Source organism: Lepus europaeus, chromosome X (genome assembly GCF_033115175.1).
Source record: "Lepus europaeus isolate LE1 chromosome X, mLepTim1.pri, whole genome shotgun sequence".
Taxonomy (NCBI): domain Eukaryota; kingdom Metazoa; phylum Chordata; class Mammalia; order Lagomorpha; family Leporidae; genus Lepus; species Lepus europaeus.
In genome coordinates, this window is record NC_084850.1 from 43,540,507 (window position 1) to 43,551,022 (window position 10,516).

A 10,516-nucleotide genomic window follows, 5' to 3' on the forward strand; every position below is an offset into this window, starting at 1 on the left:
TTATGCCCAAATACTTGCATTCTTGCTATCTATGTGGGAGACCTAGATTGTGTACAAGGCTCTTGGATTCAGCCTGGTCCAGGCCAAGCTGTTATGGACATTTACGGACTGATTCATCAAATTAAGTTCTCTCTCTCTCTTTCTCTCTTCCCCCTCCATCCCCCCTTCCTTCCCTCTCTCAGTGTCACTCTCCCTTTCAAATAAATAAATAAATACATGCATACACACATACATACATCTTTGGGAAAAAATTTAAAATAAACATGGGAGTGCAAGTATCACTTTCTTTTTAAAAAATATTTATATATTTATTTGAAAATCAGAGTTACACAGAGAGAGAAGGAGATGCAGAGAGAGAGAGAGAGAGAGAGAGAGAGAGAGAGAGAGAGAGAGAGATTTTGATCTGCTGGTTCACTCCCCAACTGGCTGCAATGGCCAGAGCTGCACCGATCCAAAGCCAGGAGCCAGGAGCTTCTTCTGGGTCTCCCACGAAGGTACAGGGGCCCAAGGACTTGGGCCATCTTCACTGCTTTCCCAGGCCACAGCAGAAAGCTAGATGAGAAGTGGAGCAGCCGGGACTCAAACCAGTGCCCATATGGGATGCCAGCACTGCAGCCAGCAGCTTTACCCGTTATGCCACAGTGCCAGCCCTGCAAGTATCACTTTCTTTTCTTTTTTTTTAAAGATTTTTTTTTATTTTTTATTTTTATTTTTGACAGGCAGCATGGACAGTGAGAGAGAGAGAGAGAGAGAGAGAGAGAGAGAGAAAGGTCTTCCTTTACCATTGGTTCACCCTCCAATGGCCACTGTGGCCAGTGCGCTGCAGCCGGCGCACCATGCTGATCCAAAGCCAGGAGCCAGGTGCCTCTCCTGGTTTCCCATGTGGGTGCAGGGCCCAAGGACTTGGCCTATCCTCCACTACACTCCCGGGCCACAGCAGAGAGCTGGACTGGAAGAGGGGCAACTGGGACAGAATCCGACACCCTGACTGGGACTAAAACCCGGTGTGCCGGTACTGCAGGCGGAGGATTAACCTATTGAGCCGCGGTGCCGGCCAGCAAATATCACTTTCATAGGTTGATTTTATTTCTTTCAAATATATTCCCAGAAGTGTAATAGCCAACTCACATGGTAGATCTAATTTTAGATTTTTGGGACGCCACCATACCGTTCTCTACAATGGTTGCAGTAATTTACACTCCCACCAACAGTGTACTAGAATTCGTTTTTCTGTGTATCCTCCCTAGAATCTGTCATGTTTGTTATTTTTTATAATAGCCATTCTAGCTGGAGTGAGATGATACACTGCTGCAGTTTTTATCCCTGGTGGCTAGTAATACTGAGCTTTTTTCCCCTCTATTTGTTGGCCATCTGTATCTCTTCATTTGAAAAATGTCTATTTAGATCTTTTGGCCCATTTCTTAACTGGATCATTTGGTTTTGGGTTGTTGCATTTTATGAGTTCTCTGAATATTCTGGATATTAATCCTTTGTCCGATGCAATGGCCCTACGAAGAACCTGAGGGACATACTCTGAGTGACTAAGCTGCAGAGGCCCCTAGAAAATGGATTGGTAGCACCATCCTCCCTCCTGCAGCCCAGAAACAGCTAGGTAGCCTCCCCACCCCCATCTTTGACCCTGAGAAGCAACTACTGGCTCCATTCATTCAAAATCTTCAGAAAGCAGTTGAGTAACCCAAAAGGACTCTTAATAAATTTAGCTGGAAAATATCTTCTCTGAAGCATACTATAGACAAATTGTTCCACCCCTCAACCTCTCAAAAAAAAAATGAAAAGAGGAGAAAATCCTAAAAATAGCAAGAGAAAAGCATTAAGGCACTTTCAAGGCAATGCCCATTAGATTAACAATGGCCTTCCTGGCTGAGATTGTACAGGCCAGGAGAGAATGGGGTGACACATTCAAAGTTCTGGAAGAAAAAATTGCCAACCAAGAATGCTGTATGCGTTGAAGCAATGGTTCAGAAAGTAGAAAGAAAGATTTCCTGTGACAAGCAAACAGTGGAAAAATTAATCACCACAAGACTGACCCTACAAGAAATGTTTAAGAAATCTCTACATTAGAAATGAAATGATGGTAACCACTATGATTAAAAATACGAGAAAGTATAAATCTCAATATTAGAGCAGAGACACAAAAGAGAAGGAGGAAAATCTAATGATTAACATTTTATTTTTACTTTTTTCTGGATTTGATTTTCTATGTATTTGCTTGAATTTTTCACCTATACTAATTAAGATTATACCTCTGTATAATTTAAAATGGCCAATAGGTTGAATTTTTTGTTATGGAAATGTCATCTAAAATGAATTTAGAAAACAAAACAAAAAGATGATATGCCCTTTTCATGAATTTTTGGAGCCTTTCAACATTGTTGTGTGTGTGTGTGTGTGTGTGTATGTATGTATGTAAGATCTACCTTACTGATTAAGTTGTTTATATTTTCTATATACTTGATCTTTTTTCATACTATTTGATCTATTTATTATTAAGATTTGCTATATTAAATCTCTTACTATCGGGGCCAGCACTGTGGAGTAGTAGGTTAAGCCTCCACCTGCTATATCGACATCTCATATGGGAGCTAGTTCATGTCCTTGCTGCTCCTCTTCTGATCCAGCTTTCTGCTAATGGCCTGGGAAGGCAGTAGAAAATGGCCCAAGTGCTTAGAACCCTGCATCCACTTGGGAGACCCAGAATAAGCTCCTGGCTCCTGGCTCCTGGCTTCAGATCAGCCCAGCTCTGGCCAGTGCTACCATGTAAGGGAGTGTCTCTACCTCTATATTTAACTCTGCCTCTCAAATAAATAAATACATCTGAAAAAAAGTTATCTTAAAAAGTAAATCTCTTACTATCTGTATTTCTTCTTATCTTTTTGCATTGTAAAGGTGTTGTTATGTCATTTGGTGCAAAAATACTATGTATTTATTGTGAATTTTGGATTTAGCATTAACATGTAAACTTCATCATGATTAACCTTTTTACAAGATTTCTGTATTTATTTAAAACGGTTTTATATATATATATATATATATATATATAGAGAGAGAGAGAGAGAGAGAGAGAGACAACTCGTTCATCACTCCCGAGATGGCTGAAATGTCCAGGGCTGCACCAGGCCAAAATCAGAATCCAGGAGCTACTCCCAGTCTACCACATGGGTGGCAGGGGCCCAAACACTTGAGGCCATCTTTCATAGCTTTTCCCAGGCCACTAGCAGGAAGCAGGAGCAGAAGTGGAGCAGCTGGACATAATATCCCATACTCATATGGGATGCCAATGTTTCAGGTGGCAGCTTAAACTACTGAGCCACAACACCGGCCCCATGTAATCTACAGCCGTCTACAACAGGAAGGGAAAGTGTTCAGATTGAGAGATGTTTCTTGCTGTAGCATTGATGCACATTCTCATGGCCTGATCACAGTAATTCATATTACCAGGAGATGTTGATTTTGGTAAGTTCTGAATGGAGAAATTTTCACCTGGGGATTGATCAAAGGAAAATTTGGGTTGCTACTTTCCCAGGCTCACACCCACCAAACAAGTAAATTAGATCCACTATCAATTATGTTGGGCCTACTGAGTGAACTAACCTTTTTTTCACTTATTTTCTCCCACAACAGTACACAACGTCCATTGTGCACATTTTAAAGTTTAAAAACTGTATCTGAGTGGAAAAGTAACCTTCTCAGGGTCACAAAACTAAAAGCCCACATTGTTAACTATTATTGTAATACATGTACAAATTAGTCCCTATAATTCAGGACATCTTATCCTGTTCCAACCTGTATCCTTCAAATATTGGTCTTTTTGCTCTCCATACACAGCCCTGCCACCTAAGTTGGATTCATTCTATCTTTCTGTGGATTTTCTAACAAAGATTTCACTGCCCTATCCCAGAGCTCTCAAGCCACTCATGTAACTTTGTTGAATCTCAGTAACAACCAGATACTCATGGAAGTTTCTGAGCTCTCCCAGACTATGCAGAAGAAGCTATACAGAGCATTGCAGAATCTGGAGATAAATAATTGCCTGATATGTGACTCCGCTATCTGTTGGCATCTCAGTCTTGAGATACTCTTCCCACCTCAGCGTCCTTAGTTTTGCCTTCAGACCTATTGTAATGCTTGTGTTCTTGAGTCTTCTACATCATACAGATTAAAAGGAAGTGAAATGAATTGAAGGCACTGAAGGATGTGATTTGTCATATCCTTATCCACTGCTGTGAATAACGGTATTCTCATGGCAGTTTGGACTAACAAAAGCTTGCTAAAGTTCAGGCTCCATGGAAGGTGATGTAACAGGCAGTATAGTGGAACAGCATGAACTGGACCACTGAGTGATTTTGCACAATACAAGGGAGTTTTTTTTTTTTCCAATGCTAACATGTCGCCATTTAAGTACAAAGGGTTCTTGCCTGAAGTCCAGGTTGTAGCGACTGACATGCGAAATTTTACTGTTCTAGCAAACTGGTGTTAGCGAGATTGGATGTGTAACATACATCTAGAAAAGAACTCTAAGAAGAAAATAGAAGACCTTGAGAGGCCCTGTGGGTCCCTTACTCACTGTTTCTGCATCTTTTTTCTTCTTACGGATGACAGCGTTGGGTATGTGACATGAACTGACCATTTTCCTGTCCACTCTGATTCGCCTATGGGTACCTGACACTCAAGACAAATGAAACCTTTCCAGAATTTTATTGTGGAATAGGTGGTGGGTATTGAAAGCAAACATTTAGCCCTCTGAAGTCCTTTAAAATTCTATTTATGATTGCCTTAGTCTTCTTATGAGAAACCATCCACAGTTAAAAGGGGAAAAAACTGTCCACTACTTCCTGGTATCTTCATCACTGTGCTGCTGCCTCTTTTCCTAGGCCTCACATTCTTGGGGCTCAGTGGTTTCTTATTTCATATGTATTCCCCCAAGGTTCTGGTTCAGTTAGGAACTATTCCAGGTGCTAAGAACGAAAAGACAAATAAGGCAACATCCCTAGCTGAAGCCACTCAAAGTACAGGTGTCCCTGTGATTTCTCTGTTCCTCCACTCTTTCTTTGGGAAAGTTACTTAACCACAGAATAATATTCAGCTACAAAAACCAATGAAATCCTGATATTTGCAGCAAAATGGATGTGACTGGAGGACATCATGTTAAGTAAAACAAGCCAAACACATACTGTATGTTCTCCCTTAAATGTGGGAGCCTAATTTTTAAAAAAAACCATCTGAACATAAAATATTGATTACTAGAGAGACTGGGAGGGGCCCAGAGTAACCACTATACATATTGTCATTTTCAAATTAACAAGTTAAATTAATTTCCTTTCAATTTGTATGAAATTATTTTTTTTTTGACAGGCAGAGTGGATAGTGAGAGAGAGAGACAGAGAGAAAGGTCTTCCTTTTTGCCGTTGGAAGAGGGGCAACCGGGATAGAATCCGGTGCCCCAACCAGGACTAGAACCCGGTGTGCAGGTGCCACAAAGCGGAGGATTAGCCTGTTAAGCCATGGCGCCAGCCCCCTGTATGAAATTAAATTAAAGCCACTTATCTGGGGCTGGCGCTGTGACATAGTAGGTTAAGCCTCTGCCTGTAGCAAAGGTATCTTATATGGGTGCAGGTTCATGTCCCAGCTGCTGCTCTTTTGATCCAAATCTCTGTTTATGACCTGGGAAAGCAGTGGAAGATGGCCCAAGAACTTGGGTCCCTGCACCCACGTGAGAGACCCGGAAGAAGGTCGTGGCTCCTGGCTTCAGATAAACTCAGCTCCAGCTGTTGCAGCCATTTGGGGAGTGAACCAGCAGATGGAAAAACCTCTCTGTCTGTCTCCCCCTCTCTGTCTAACTCTGCCTCTCAAATAAATAAATAAATCTTTTTTTTTTAAGAAAAAGATTTATCTGTTATTACTGTTCAGGCTCTTTGCTTTATTTTTTAATTTTTTAAAATATTTATTTATTTATTTATTTGAAAGGCAGAATTACGCAGAGGCAGAGAGGGAGAGAGGGAAAAAAGGAGAGAGGGAGAGAGGGAGAGGGAGGGAGGGAGAGAGAGAGAGAGAGAGAGAGTCTTCCATCCTCTGGTTCACTCACAAGATGGCCTCAAAGGCTGGAGCTGTGCTGATCTGAAGCCAGGAGTCAGGAGCTTCTTCCAGGTCTCCTACATGGGTGCAGAAGCCCAAGGACTTGGGCCATCTTCAGGAGCCCAAGGACTTGGGCCATCTTCTAGTGCTTTCTCAGGCCATAGCAGAGAGCTGGATTGGAAGTGGAGCAGCCGGGCCTCTTACTGGTGCCCATGTGGAATGCCAGCACTGCAGGCGGTGGCTTTATCAGCTACACCACAGCGCTGGCCCTCATGCTTTATTTTCTTGTTTTAGGAAGATCTATCTCATTTTCAGGTGTTACTTTATTATGGATTAAATGTCATGTGTTTCAAAGAAACAGATGAAATACATTGAAGAGAGACATGTGTGTGTGTGTGTGTGTTTGTGTTGAGGGGAATAAAATCCAAGTTTGTGTGTTGTGTAAAGTCATATGGAAGGGGCTGTCACTGTTGTGTAGTGGGTAAAGCCACTGCCTGCAGCTCCAGCATCCCATATGGGCACTGGTTCGAGTCCTGGCTGCTCCCCTTCTGATTCAGCTCCCTGCTAATGTGCCTGGGAAAGCAGCAGAGGATGGCTCAAGTCCTTGGGTCCCTGTACCCACATGGGAGATCCAGAGGATGCTCCTGGTTTCTGGCTTTGGACTGGCCCAGCTCTGGCTGTTCCAGCCATCTGGGGCGTGAACCACTGGATGGAAGACCTCTCTCTCCATCTCTCCCTCTCTCTCTCTCTCTCTCTCTCTCTCTCTCTCTCTCGGTAACTCTGCCTTTCAAATAAATAAATAAATCTTAAGAAAAGGTCACATGGAGGTACCACCATCATTGAGGAGACCAGGACTGAGGGAAACCACAGACCTCTAGTTCTCATGTAGAGATACATGCAAATCAGGGAAATAATTCTGTCATCAGACCCTACCAGCAAAAAGCTGGCCCAACCCTCACGGGCACGTGATTATGAATAGTGTACGTTCCAAAGGCTATACGTCTCATGGGTGCACCCAGAAAGGTGGAGCTATGGAGAGGGAATGGCAGAGGCAGAGGGAATTCTTCCATCCGCTGGTTCACTCCCCAATTGGGCCAGACTGAGGGCAGGAGCCAGGAACCTCATCCGGATCCCCCATGTGGGGGCCCAAGCACTTGGACCATCTTCAGCTGCTTCCCAGGCCATTAGCAGGGAGCTGGATCAGCAGCGGAGCAGCCGGGAATCGAACCCACGTCTGTCTGGGATGCTGGGCTGCAGGCGGCACCGACTTACCCCACTACACCACAGTGCTGGCTCCCAGACTGTGCGCTCTTAAATGGTGAGGTGATGTCATCTCTCTGCATAGGTCCTCTCCGTGAAGCTTTTTCTGCTTTCCAGCAAGTGGCATCCTGAGCACTCAAAGACACGAGAGGCGACCTACTGTTTAGGTCATGTGTACGCTGTAGAGGTGTTAGCCCTCCACATCCCTCCCCTTCCCCCACCACCACCACCACAAAAGCACTTTAACGAGCCCAACCAAGAGAACATTTTTTTAAATTTTATTTATTTATTTATTTTGACAGGCAGAGTGGACAGTGAGAGAGAGACAGAGAGAAAGGTCCTCCTTTTGCCGTTGGTTCACCCTCCAATGGCCGCCATGGCAGGCGCGCTGCAGCCGGCGCACCGCCCTGATCCGATGGCAGGAGCCAGGGGCTTCTCCTGGTCTCGCATGGGGTGCAGGGCCCAAAGACCTGGCCCATCCTCCACTGCACTCCCGGGCCATAGCAGAGAGCTGGCCTGGAAGAGGGGCAACCGGGACAGGGTCGGTGCCCCGACCGGGACTAGAACCCGGTGTGCCGGCGCCGCAAGGCGGAGGATTAGCCTAGCGAGCCGCAGTGTCGGCTGAGAACGTTTGTTTTTGAACTGCTTAACTCTGTGGACTGTCGCATGGACAGTAACTTAGTTACAAACAACACGTGGTAAGGCGGGGCCGTTGCATCCACGTGCGCACGGAAGTTATTCCTATTGGTTGCACGCGACCTTTGGGTCACGTGAGGCTCCGCCCTCTGCGTAACGTAAGGACTGAACGTGCACACGCTGAGTGTTACGTATTTCGTGAGACCGCGAGATCGAACTACGAAGTAGGAGGATCCGCCATTGACACAGACGGAGAGTCCCGTTAACTTCACCTTCGAGGTATCCGACTGCAGGTGCAGAGGACGTTCGGAACCCGGGTGGGCGTCCTGGCTGAGGCGGCACAGTGCCCCCAGAACGCACCTGCCTGGCCGTTGACTCACTTCCTGCCGCGGTGGGCGATGTTCTGGTAGGAAGGGCACGAACTAGCCGATGCTGGACGTGTACTCTGAGATGTGGCTTTAGGGGCAGGCAAGTGGCTTCGGAAGGGCGGAGGGCTCCAGAGGGGGGTGCGGGGCTATCGGGGGCGGGCTTGGCTTCCCGAAGCGACCGAACGTTTGTTCGCTCACAGAGAAAATGGGGGTTGGGGGGTTCCGTCTGAACCTCGACGCCTGGGAGCTTGTGGTGGAGCAGGTCTAAGCACAGGAGCTGAGGTGGGGTGAGATGTGGCGGCAGAGTGGGGGCGAGGGGTACGGTGTGGCGGGTGCGAGTGGGTAGAGCAGGGAGTAAGTTGCGAGGGGGCGGCGGGGGCTCTTGGACTTTTCTGTCGGGGCCAGGGCTCTGGAAGTGTTGAGACCTCTCCCCACCTCCACCCTCTTGGTAAAGCTATACCCGGGCCTCTCACCCTGCCGGCTTCATTGTCCGTACCCCGTGACGCCCTCCTTGGCCCCTTCCTGCCCGTGTCCTTATTAAGGACAGCAAGAGACTTCCTAGGCGCCTGTTCGTAGAGACGACTGCATATCCGGTTCTGGAAAGATTGTCTTGGTTCTCATGGGTTATTTTTCCAGCAAACATTCTAAATATGCTCATGGAAGATGCGAGAGGGAGGGACAGGGGAGACACTGGAAAAGAATTTGAAGTTTTTAGGAAAGTGTGAAAGCAACCATGATGTGAAGATTCAGAATTCATTTATTGTACTTTATCTGAAGTTCATACAAACTACATTTGGGAGTGGGGAGGCAATCTTTTTGTGCTTATGATCTCAAAATGGCTTCAAGTAGTCCGGCCCGCACTGTTACCTCCCCACACCTAATTTCTATGTATTGCTTCTTAGGTGCCTTCTTAAAAACTCTCTGCTGTTCTTCGTGGTGAAATAGTGAACACATTTAAGAAATGATTAAGTAAAATCTCAGATGAGACATTGGATGCACCCTGACAGTAACACTGATTGGGTAAAGTTGAGCAAGTAGCTAGATCATGCTTACACTGAATGAAGTTTCAAATACTGCTGGACACATTAGGTAGACAGGTTTGTTTTTTTTTAAAGATTTATATATTTTGCTTGAAAATCAGAGTTACACACAGAGAGAAGGTGTGGCAGAGAGAGAGAGAGAGAGACAGACAGACAGACAGAAAAAGAGAGAGAGACAGAGAAAGAGAGAGAGAGAGGGAGGTCTTCCATCCACTGGTTCACTCCCCAGTTGGCCGCAAATGGCTGGAGCTGTGCCGATCTGAAGCCAGGAGCCAGGAGCTACTTCCAGACATAGACAGTTTCTTCACTCATGTTATTTTATCGTCACATTGTATGCAGCTTAAATAATCTGTTTTTCCTCAGCTCTTGAGCCTTTTCAAGTTTGTTGTGGAAAACACCGTGGACAAGAGACAGCCAAAACAAACATGTATTCTGTTCAAGAGAAGTATGGGATGTACCAAATTGGAGGTGAGCAAATTTCCATATTGTGCACGTTTTTTCACACCACATGCTCATATAGAACATGAATCGCCATGGGAGAAGTAGTTGCCCCAGCTTATAAGGGAAGGTAACATTTTTCCATTGAGCATTTGAGGTATTAGCAGTGTTCTTCAGAATACATTGGGGGAAGCCCTGTTCAGAGGAAGTCTACCACTTCAGTGTATGTGCTGCCAAAATGAGCGCAGTCTTACAGCTTTAAAACCTCCTGCCATTCATGACAAAGGATAAAATGCATCTTTATAATAATGACTGTATGTTCTTGTCATGAAGAAAGTACATAATAATGAAGAAAGCTCTGTAATTCACGTTATATCATTTGTCAGTCTCTTTGAAAATTTGCACATTTCCATTCTTCAGTGTTACTGTCAATTTTTAGTATGCTGCTGGTATCATTGTGGCTGAAAATAAGTATATAAATGAGCCATTAGAAAATGTTCATCTATAGTATGCAGATAAAGTGCTCCACTTCTGACAGCAAGATACAGCTTACATGTCAAGAAGACACGTATCTGTCATTTTGTACAAATAATCCAGTTTTTCAAAAAACATTTTGTTGTTCTTCAATAATTACACCTGCTATAGTTTGAGTCCTTGGGATGTGGTAGGTACTTGATAACC